The 11,557-nt window shown below is 38.9% G+C and overlaps 1 pseudogene; it reads left to right on the forward strand.

The window, feature by feature from the left end:
- The first annotated feature begins 10,647 nt into the window (after positions 1-10,647).
- Positions 10,648-11,332, forward strand: LOC116271883 (annotated as a pseudogene).
- Positions 11,333-11,557: the final 225 nt, after the last annotated feature.

An 11,557-nucleotide genomic window follows, 5' to 3' on the forward strand; every position in this document is an offset into this window, starting at 1 on the left:
AGTGGTGAGAGGGGACACACTTGTCTTGTATCGGTTTTCAAAGGGAATTCTTCCAGCTTTTGCCCATTCAGTGTATTGGCTGTGGGTTTGTCATAAATAGCTCTTATTATTTTGAGATACGTTCCATCAACACCTAGTTTGTTGAGAGTTTTTAACATGAAGGGGTGTTGAATTTTATCAAAGGCCTTTTATGCATCTATTGAGGCAATCATGTGGTTTTTGTCTATGTTTCTGTTCCTGTGATGGATTACATTTATTCATTTGCATATGTTCAACAAATCTTCCATCCCAGGGATGAAGACGTCTTGACCATGATGGATCCGTTTTTTGATGTGCTGCTCAATTTGGCTTCCCAGTATTTTTTGAGGATTTCTGCATCGATGTTCATCGGGGATATTGGCCTGAAGTTTTCTTTTTTTGTTTTGTCTCTGACAGGTTTTGTTATCAGGATAATGCCGCTCTCTCATAAACTGAGTTAGAAGGAGTCCTCTTTTAAGTTGTTGTTTGGAATAGTTTCAGAAGGAATGGTACCAGCCTCTCCTTTGTACCTTGTAGAATTTGGGTGTGAATCCATCTGATCCTGGCCTTTTTTGGGGGTTGGTAGGCTACTAATTACTGCCTCGATTTCAGAACTTGTTATTGTACATTCAGAGATTCAATTTATTTCCAGTTTAGTCCTGGTAGGGTGAATGCATCCAGGAATTTTTCCATTTTTTCTAGATTTTCTACTTTATTTGTGTAAAAGTGTTTATAGTATTCTCTGATGTTAGTTTGTATTTTTGTAGGGTCAATGGTGATATCCCCTTTTCATTTTTTAATATGTCTATTTGATTCTTCTCTCTCTTTTTCATTAGTCTAAGTAGCGGTCTATCTATTTTGTAAATCTTTTCAAAAAAGAGCTCCTGGATTCAAGTTTTTTGGAGAGTTTTTCATGTCTGTATCTCATGCAATTCTTCTCTGTTGTTAGTTATTTCTTGTCTTCTGCTAGCTTTTAGATTTGTTTGCTCTTGCCTCTCTAGCTCTTTTAATTGTGATGTTAGGGAGTTGATTTGAGATATTTCTAGCTTTCTGATGTGGGCATTTAGTGCTATAAATTTCCCTCTTAACACTGCTTTAGCTGTATCCCAGAGATTTTGGTATGTTGTCTCTTTGTTTTCGTTAGTTTCAAAAAAACTACTTGATTTCTGCCTTAATTTCATTACTTACCCAGGAGTCATTCAGGAGCAGGTTGTTCAATTTCCATGAAATCTTGTGGTTTTGAGTTTCTTAACCTGAGTTCTAATTTGATTGCACTGTGGTCTGAGAGACTGTTATGATTTCAGGTCTTTTGCATTTACTGAGAAGTGCTTTACTTTCATTTATGTGGCCAATTTTAGAATAAGTGCCATGTGACACTGAGAAGAATGTATATGCTGTTGATTTGGAGTAAGGAGTTCTGTAGACGTCTACTAGGTCCACTTGATCCAGAGCTGAGTTCAGGTCCCGAATATCCTTGTTAATTTTCTGTCTCATTGATCAGTATTATACTGACAGTGGAGTGTAAAAATCTCTTACTAGTATTGTGTGGGAGTCGATGTCTTTTTGTAGGTCTCTAAGAACTTGTTTTCTGAAACTGGGTGTTCCTGTAGTGGGTGCATATATGTTCAGAATTGTTTGATCTTCTTGTTGAATTGTTCCCTTACCATTATGTAATGCCCTACTTTGTCTTTTTTGATCTTTGTTGGTTTAAAATCTATTTTGTCAGAGACTAGGATTGCAATCCCTGCTTTCTTTTCCTTTGCATTTGCTTGGTAAATTTTCCGACCTTTATTTTGAGCCTGTGTGTGTGTCTTTGCCTGTAAGATGGGGCTGCTGAATACTGCACATCACTGGATCTTGACTCCTTATCTGATTTGCCAGTCTTTCTGTGTCTTTTACGTGATACATTTAAGGTTACTATTGTTATATGCAAGTTTGATCCTATCATCATGATGCCATTTGGTTTTTCTGTACACTAGCTGATGCAGTTTTTACGTAGTGTCATTAATCTTTATAATTTGGTGTGTTTTTGTAGTGTCTGGTACCAGTTTCTCCTTTCCATATTCAGTGCTTCTTTCAGGAGTTTTAGCAGGGAAAGCCTTGTGGTAACAAAATTTCTCAGAATTTGCTTGTCTGGAAAGGATTTTATTTCTCCTTCACTTAGGAAAGTTAGTTTGGCTGGATATGAAATTCTGGGTTGAAAATTCTTTTCTTTAAGAATGTTGAATATTGGTCCCCAATCTCTTGTGGCTTGTAGAGTTTCTCCTGAGAAGTTCACTGTTAGTCTGATGGGCTTCCCTTTGTAAGTGACCTGGCCTTTCTCTGTGACTCCCCTTAACATTTTTTCCTGCATTTTGGCCTTGGAGAATCTGATGATGGTGTGTCCTGGGTTTGATCTTCTCATGGAGTATCTTAAGGACATTCTCTGTATTTCCTGAATTTACATGTTGGCCTATCTTACTAGGTTGGGGAAGTTCTCCTGGGTAAAATCCCTAAGTGTGTTTTCCAACTTATTTCCATTCTCCTCATCTCCTTCTAGTACTCCAGTCAATTGTAGGTTCAAGTGGAGGGGCCAAGATGGCCAAATAGGAACAGCTCCAGTCTGCAACTCCCAGTGAGACCTACACAGAAGGTGGGTGATTTCTGCATTTCCAACTGAGGTATCCAGTTCATCTTATTGGGGCTGGTTAGGCAGTGGCTCCAACCTGTGGAGGGTGAGCAGAAGCAGGGTGGGGCGTCACTTCACCCAGAAAGTACAAGGGCCTGGGGATCTCCCTCCCACCAGCCAAGGGAAGCCATGAGGAACTGTGCTACCCAGCCAGGTTACTATGCTTTTTCCATGTTTTCTTGCAATCTGCAAATCCGGAGATTCCCTTGTGTGCCTACACCTCAAGGGCCCAGAATTTCAAGCACAAAATTGGGTGGCTGTCTGGGCAGACACTAACCTAGCTTCAGGAGTTTAATTTTTTTATTTTGTACCCCAGAGGTGCCTGGAACTCCAATGAGACAGAACTGTCTACTCCCCTGGGAAGGGGGCTGAAGCCAGGGAGCCAAGAGATCTCGCTCAGTGGGTCTCACTCCCACAGAGCCCGGTAAGCTAAGAAATACTGGCTTGAAATTTTCGCTGCCAGCTCAGCAGTCTGAAGTCAACCTGGGATGGTCCAGCGTGGTGTGCAGAGGGGTGTTCGCCATTACTGAGGCTTTAGTAGGTGGTTGTACCCTGACAGTGGTAAGGAGGTTGGGAGGTCTGGGTTGGGTGTAACAAAGCAGCTGTGGCCAGACTGCTTCTCTAGATTTCTCTTGACTGGGCAGGGCATCTCTGAAGGAAAGATAACAGTTGCAGTCAGCAGCTTACAGACAAAACCCCCATTTCCCTGGGACATGGCACATGGGGTGAGGGGCGGCTGTGGGTGCAGCTTCAATGGTTTTAATCATTCCTGCCTGTCAGCTCTGAAGAGAGCAGCTGATCCTGACAAGAGGCATTCTCCCAGCACACTGCACCAGCTCTGCTAAGGGACAGACTGCCTCCTCAAGTGAGTGCCTTACTCCACATCTTCCTGACTGGGAGAAACCTCTCAACAGGGCTGACAGATACCTCATACAGGGGAGTTCCAGCTGGCATAAGACTGGTGCCCCTCTGGGATGAAACTTCCAGAGGAAGGAGCAGACAGCAATCTTTTCTGTTCTGCAGAATAACCAGTTAGAGAAGAACACAAATGACCTGATGGGACTGAAAAACACAGCATGAGAACTTCATGAAGCATACACAAATATCAATAGTTGAATTAATCAAGCAGAAGAAAGGACATCAGAGAATGAAGATCAACTTAATGAAATACAGCATGGAGACAAGATTAGAGAAAAATAAAAAAAAAAGGAACAAACAAAGCCTCCATGAAATACGGGAGTATGTGAAAAGACCAAACCTACGTTTGATTGGTGTACCTGAAAGTGATGGGAAGAACAATGAAACCGTTGGAAAAACATCACCTCAGGATATTATCCAGGAGAACTTGCCCAACCTAGCAAGAGAAGCCAACATTCAAATTCAGGAAATACAGAGAACACCACAAAGATACTCTTTGAGAAAAGCAACCCAAAAACACATAATCATCAGATTCACCAAGGTTAAAATGAAGGAAAAAATGTTAAGGACAGCCAGAGAGAAAGGTCAGGTAACCCACAAAGGGAAGTCCATCAGACTAGCAGTGGATCTCTCTGCAGAAACCCTACAAGCCAGAAGAGAGTGGAAGCCAATATTCAACATTCTTGAAGAAAAGAATTTTCAACCCAGAATTCCTATCCAGCCAAAACTAAGCTTCACAAGCAAAGGATAAATAAACCTACAGAGCTGAGATTTGTCATCACCAGGCCTCCCTTACAAGAGCTACTGAGGGAAGTACTAAATACGAAAAGGAAAAACCGGTATCAGCCACTGCAAAAACATACCAAATTCTAAACGTCATCGACATAATGGAGAAACTGCATCAACTAATGGACAAAATAAGCAGGTAGCATCAGAAGGACAGGATCAAATTGACAAATAACAATATTAACCTGAAATGTAAATGGGTTAAATGCCTCAAATAAAAGACACAGACTGGCAAATTAGATAAAGAGTCAAGACTCATCAGTGTGCTTTATTCAGGAGATGCATCTCACATGCAAAGACACAAATAGGCTATAAATAAAGGGATGGAGGAATATTTACCAAGCAAAATGGAAAGCAAAAAAAAAAGAAAGAAAAGAAAAGCAAGAGATGCAATTCTAATCTCTGATAAAACAGACTTTAAACCAACAAACATAAAAAAGACACAGAAGGGCATTACATAATGGCAAAAGGATCAATGCAACAAGAAGAGCTAACTATCCTAAATATCTATGCACTCGATACAGCAGCACCCAGATTCATAAAGCAAGTTCTAGAGACATACAAAGAGACTTAGATTCCCACACAACAATAGTGGGAGATATTGACACCCCACCATCAATACTAGACAGATTGACAACACAAATAATTAACAAGGATATTCAGGACTTGAGCTCAGCTCTGAACCAAGCAAACCTAATAGACATCCACAGAACTCTCCACCCCAAATCAACAGAATTTACATTATTCTCAGCACCACATTGCACTTAGTCTAAAATTCACCACATAATTGAAAGTAAAACACTCCTCAGCAAATGCAAAAGAATGGAAATCATAACAAACAGCCTCTCAGATCACAATACAATCAAATTAGAACTCAGGATTAAGAAACTGACTCAAAACCGCACAACAAACAGAACAACCTGCTCCTGAATGGCTACTGGGTAAAGAACGAAATTGAAGCAGAAATAAATAAGTTATTTGAAACCAATGAGAACAAAGACACAATGTGCTAGAATCTCTGGGACACAGCTACAGCAGTGTTTAGAGGGAAATTTACAGCACTGAATGCTCACAAGAGGAAGGAGGAAAGATGTAAAATTGATGCCCTAACATGACAATTAAAAGAACCAGAGAAGCAAAAGCAAGGAAGTTCAAAAGCTAGCAGCAGACAAGAAATGACTAAGATCAAAGCAGAACTGAAGGAGATAGAGACACGAAAAACCATTAAAATAATTAATGGATCCAGGAACTGGTTTTCTGAAAAGATCAACAAAATATATAGACCACTAGCCAAACTAATAAAGACGAAAAGAGAGAAGAATCAAATAGATGCAATAAAAAAATAATAAAGGGGATAAAACCACTGATCCCACAGAAATACAAACTACTATCAGAGAATACTATAAACACCTCTATGCAAATAAACTAGAAAATCTAGAAGAAATAGATAAATTCCTGGAAACATACACCCTCCCAAGTCTAAATCAGGAAGAAGTGGAATCCCTGAATAAACCAATAATGAGTTCTGAAATTGAGGCTGTTATTAATAGCCTATCAACCAAAAAAAAGTCCAGGACCAGATGGATTCACACCTGAATTCTACCAGAGGTACAAAGAAGAGCTGGTACCATTCCTTCTGAAACTCTTCCAAACAATAGAAAAGAGAGTGATTCCTCCTCTTAACTCATTTTATGAGGCCAGCATCATCGCAGGATACCAAAACCTGCGAGACACAACAAAAATTTCAGGACAATATCCCTGATGAAATATCGATGCAAAAACTCTCACAAAATACTGGAAAACCAAATCCGGCAACCCAAAGCTTTACCCACCATGATCCAGTCAGATTCATTCCAGGGAATGCATTGGTTCAACATATGCAAAATCAATAAACATAATCCAGCATATAAACAGAACCAATGACAAAACCAGCTACGATTATCTGAATAGATGCAGTGCCTTAGATAAAATTCAACCCCTTCATATTAAAAAAACTCTCCATAAACTAAAGTAATTGATGGAACATCTCTCTCAAAATAATAAGAGCCATTTATGACAACCCCACAGCCAATATCATTCTGAATGGCAAAACTGAAGCATTCCCTTTGAAAATGACAAAAGGCAAGGATACCTCCTGTCTCACCACTCATAGTCAACATAGTAATGGAAGTTCTGCACAAGGCAATCAGGCAAGAGAAGAAAATAAAGTGTGGCCCAAATAGGGAAGAGAGGAAGTCAAATTGTTCTGTTTGGTAGATGACATGATTGTATATTTAGAAATATGGCTCATATCTCACAGCCAAAGATCTCCTTAAGCTGATAACAACCGAAAAATTCTCAGTAGACAAATCAAAAGAGGACACAAACAAATGGAAGCACATACCATGCTCAATGGATAGGGAAGAATCAATATTGTGAAAATGGCCATGCCTGCCCAAGGTTATTTATAGATTCAATGCCATCCCCATCAAGCTAACATGAGTTTCTTCACAGAATTGGAAAAACTGCTTTAAAGTTCATATGGAACCAAAAGAGCCCATCTCCATGACAATCCTAAGTCAAAAGAACAAAGCTGGAGGCATCACACTACCTGACTTCAACCGAGTACTACATACAAGGCTAAGCAAAGTAACCAAAACAGCATGGTACTGGTACCAAAACAGAGATAGAGACCAATGGAACAGAACAGAGTCCTCAGGAAATAATACCACACATCTACAGCCATCTGATCTTGACAAACCTTGAGAGAACAAGAAATGGGGAAAGGATTCCCCCTATTTAATAAAATGGTGCTGGGAAAAATGGCTAGCCATAAGTAGAAAAGCTGAAACTGATCCTTTCCTTACTCCCCTTATAATGAAAATTAATTCAAGATGGATTAGAGACTTAAATGTTAGACCTAATACCATAAAAATCCTAGAAGAAAACTCTGTAGTACCATCTGTGACATAGGCATGGGCAAAGACTTCCACAGTTTAAACACCAAAAGCAGCCGGCAATGAAAGCCAAAATTGACAAATGGGATCTTAATTAAACTAAAGAGCTTCCTTTGCACAGCAAAAGAAAACTACCATCAGAGTGAACAGGCAACCTACAGAATGGGAGAACATTTTTGCAATCTACTCATCTGACAAAGGGCTAATATCCAGAACCTAAGAAAAGAACTCCGCTACAAACAAATCTCTACAAGAAAAACAAACAACCCTATCAAAAGTGGGCAAGTATATGAACAGACATTTCTCAAAAAGAAGACATTCATACAAGCTCAACAGATACATGAAAAATGTTCATCATCACTGGCCATCAGAGAAATGCAAATCAAAACCATTAATGAGATACCTCATCTCACACCAGTTAGAATGGCAAATCATGAAAAAGTCAGGAAACAACAGGTGCTGGAGAGAGGATATGGAGAAATAGGAACACCTTACACTGTTAGTGGGATTGTAAAACTAGTTCAAATCCATTATGGAAAAACAGTACATATTCCTGATCTAGAACTAGATGTACCATATGACTCAGCATCCCATTACTGGTATATACCCAAAGGATTATAAATCATGCTGCTGTTACACATCTTCACACATATGTTTATTAAGGGCACTATTCACAATAGCAAAGACTTGAATCAACCCAAATGTCCATCAGTGACAGACTGATTAAGAAAATGTGGCACATAACACCATGGAATACCATGCAGCCATAAAAAGGATGAGTTTGTGTCCTTTGTAGGGACATGGATGCAGCTGGAAACCATCATTCTTAGCAAACTATCACAAAGAACAGAAACCAAACACCGCATAAGTTCTCACTCATAGGTGGGAACTGAACACCTTAGACACTTGGACTCAGGAAGGGGAACATCACACACCGGGTGCCTATCATGGGGAGGAGGGAGGGGGGAGGGACTGCATTGGGAGTTATAACACCTGATGTAAATGACGAGTTGATGGGTGCTGACAAGTTGATGGGTGCAAGACAGCAACATGGCACAAGTGCATACATATGTAACAAACCTGCACATTATGCACATGTACCCTAGAACTTAAAGTATAATGATAATAAATAAATAAATAAATAAATAAATAAATAAAAATCACAAGCATTTCTATACATAAATAATAGACAAACAGATACCCAAATCAAGAGTGAATTCTCATTCACAATTGCTACAAAGAGAATCAAATATCTAGGAATACAACTTACACAAGATGTGAAAGACATCGTCAAGGAGAACTACAAACCACTGCTCAAGAAAATAAGAGAGGACACAAATAAATGGAAAGACATTCCATGTTCATGGATAGGAAGAATCAATATCGTGGAAATGGCCATACTATCCAAAGTAACTTATAGATTCAATGCTATCGTCATCAATCTACCATTGACTTTCTTCACAGAATTGGAAAAAAGTACTTTAAACTTCATGTGGAACCAAAAGACACCCCATATGGCCAAGACAATCCTAAGAAAAAAGAACAAGGCTGGAGGCATCCTGCTACCTGACTTTAAACTATACCAAAAGGCTACAGTAATCAAAACAGCATGGTCCTGATACCAAAACAGATATATAGACCAATGGAACAGAACAGAGGCCTCTGAAATAACACCACACATCTACAGCCATCTGATCTTTGACAAACCTGACAAAAACAAGCAATGGGGAAAGGATTCCCTATTTAATAAATGGTGTTGAGAAAACTGGCTAGCCATATGCAGAAAACTGAAAATGGACCCCTTCCTTACACCTTATACAAAAATCAAGATAAATCAAAGACTTAAATGGAAGACCTAAAACCATAAAAACCCTATAAGAAACCCCAGGAAATACCATTCAAAACATAGGCATGAGCAAATACTTCATGACTAAAACACCAAAACCAATTTCAAAAAAAAGCCAAAATTGACAAATGGGATCTGATTAAACTAAAGAGCTTCTGCATAGCAAAAGAAACTCATCAGAGTCAACAGGCCACCTACAGAATGAGAGAAAATTTTTGCAATCTATCTATCTGAGAAAGGGCTGTTATCAAGAATCTAAAAAGAACTTAAACAAATTTACAAGAAAAAAACAAACGACCCCATCAAAATGTGGGTGAATGATATGAACAGACACTTCTCAAAAGAAGACATTTATGCAGCCAGCAAACATGAAAAAAAGCTCATCATCACTGGCCATTAGAGAAATGCAAATCAAAACCACAATGAGACACCATATCACATTAGTTAGAACGGCAATTATTAAAAAGTCAGGAAACAACAGGTGCTGGAGAGAATGTGGAGAAATAGGAACACCTTTATACTGTTTGTGGGAGTGTAAATTAGTTCAACCATTGTGAAAGACAGTGTGGTGATTCTTCAAGGATCTAGAACCAGATATACCATTTGATCCAGCAATCCCATTACTGGATATACACCCAAAGGATTATAAATCATTCTACTATAAGGATTCATGCACATGTACGTTTATTGTGGCATTGTTCACAACAGCAAAGACTTGGAACCAACCCAAATGTTCATTAATGATAGACTGGATAATGAAAATGTGGCACATATAGACCATGGAATACTATGCAGCCATACAAATGGATGAGTTCATGTCCTTTTCAGGACATGGGCGAAGCTGGAAATCATCTTTCTCAGCAAACTAACACAAAACATAAAATCAAACACTGCATGTTCTCACTCATAAGTGGAAGTTGAAAAACTAGAACACGTGGACACAGGAAGAGGAGCATCACACACCAGGGCCTATCTTGGGGTGGTCAAGTGGGGATAAGTACGAGGAGAAATAATTTAATGTAGATGGGTTGATGGGCAGCAAACCACCTTGGCACACATGTACAACCTATGTAACAACCCACATGTTCCAAGCTGTTGTACCCCAGAACCTAAAGTGTAAATAAAAAAAATCATACTTAGTTAAAAGCAAAGTCATAAGAGAAGGAAGGGAAAAATAACCAAATGCAATAAATAGAAAAAGTTACAAATGCTATAGATTGCATTCAACTATATTAATATTCATTTTAAATGTGGGTGGTCAAACACTGTGGTTAAAAGACAGAGATTGTCAAAATGCATAAAACATAAAGGGATTGAGGAGTATATAACTTCCCAACACAAAGCTGAAGTAACTACTCTAATTTAAGATGAAGGTTTTAGGACAGAAAAGATTATCAGATATAAAGAAGAACATAGCAAGATAATAAAAGAGTCAATTCTCCAAGAAGACATAATAATTCTAAACATGTATTCATCTAACAAAAGAGCATCAAAATGCATGAGCCAAAACTGATTTTAAAAACCTGTTTGAGCCACCTTGCCTGCACCCACCTAGAGCCAGCGGTTCTCCAAGCTCCCAGAATCCAGCAAGACGTGCCTCACACTAACGGAGGGGACATGGGCAGAGCAATGGTGGCCAGGCTCGGGCTGGGGCTGTTGCTGCTGGCACTGCTCCTACCCATGCAGTTTTATTCTAATCAAACAGCTGTTGTAACAGTTTCAAGTAACTCCTCCCAGAGTACTTCGGCTTCCCCAAATCCAGCTAATGCCACCACCAAGGCAGTGGTGGTGCCCTGCAGTCAACAGCTAGTTTCTTCGTGGTCTCACTCTCTCTTCTACATTTCTACTGTTAAGAGACTCAGGCCAAGAAACATCTGTACTTCCCCATCTTCAAAACCCAATCCAAATGGCTTCTGGAAGTCCAATGTGGGAAGGAAAAAACATGTCTTCATAGAACCTACTAATTCTACATGTTTTATTGACACAAAAAATGTTGACAATCCCAAATTTGTTTAGTTTGAAGAACATGTTAGAGGTTTGACTAGATAATGGATGCCAATATTAAATCTGCTGGAGTTTCACTTACAAGATGAAAGAGAGGCAACATCCAAAATAGTTAACACATGGTTTCCTTGAATGTGGCTTAAGAAATATGGACATTTAATGTTACCTTAAAAATAAAAATAAAAATTTTGATTGTGGAATGGAGATTCAGTTTTCATTTGGTTCATTAATTCTATAAGTCCATAAAACAGGTAATATAAAAAGTTTCCATCATTCTATTTATATGTACATAAGGAGGAACTTCCAGATATTACTGTAAATCCTCAATGTACTGTTTCAACAGCACTAATTTTATGCTGATATACTCTAGATTAAGTTCTA

Source organism: Papio anubis, chromosome X (genome assembly GCF_008728515.1).
Source record: "Papio anubis isolate 15944 chromosome X, Panubis1.0, whole genome shotgun sequence".
NCBI lineage: Eukaryota > Metazoa > Chordata > Mammalia > Primates > Cercopithecidae > Papio > Papio anubis.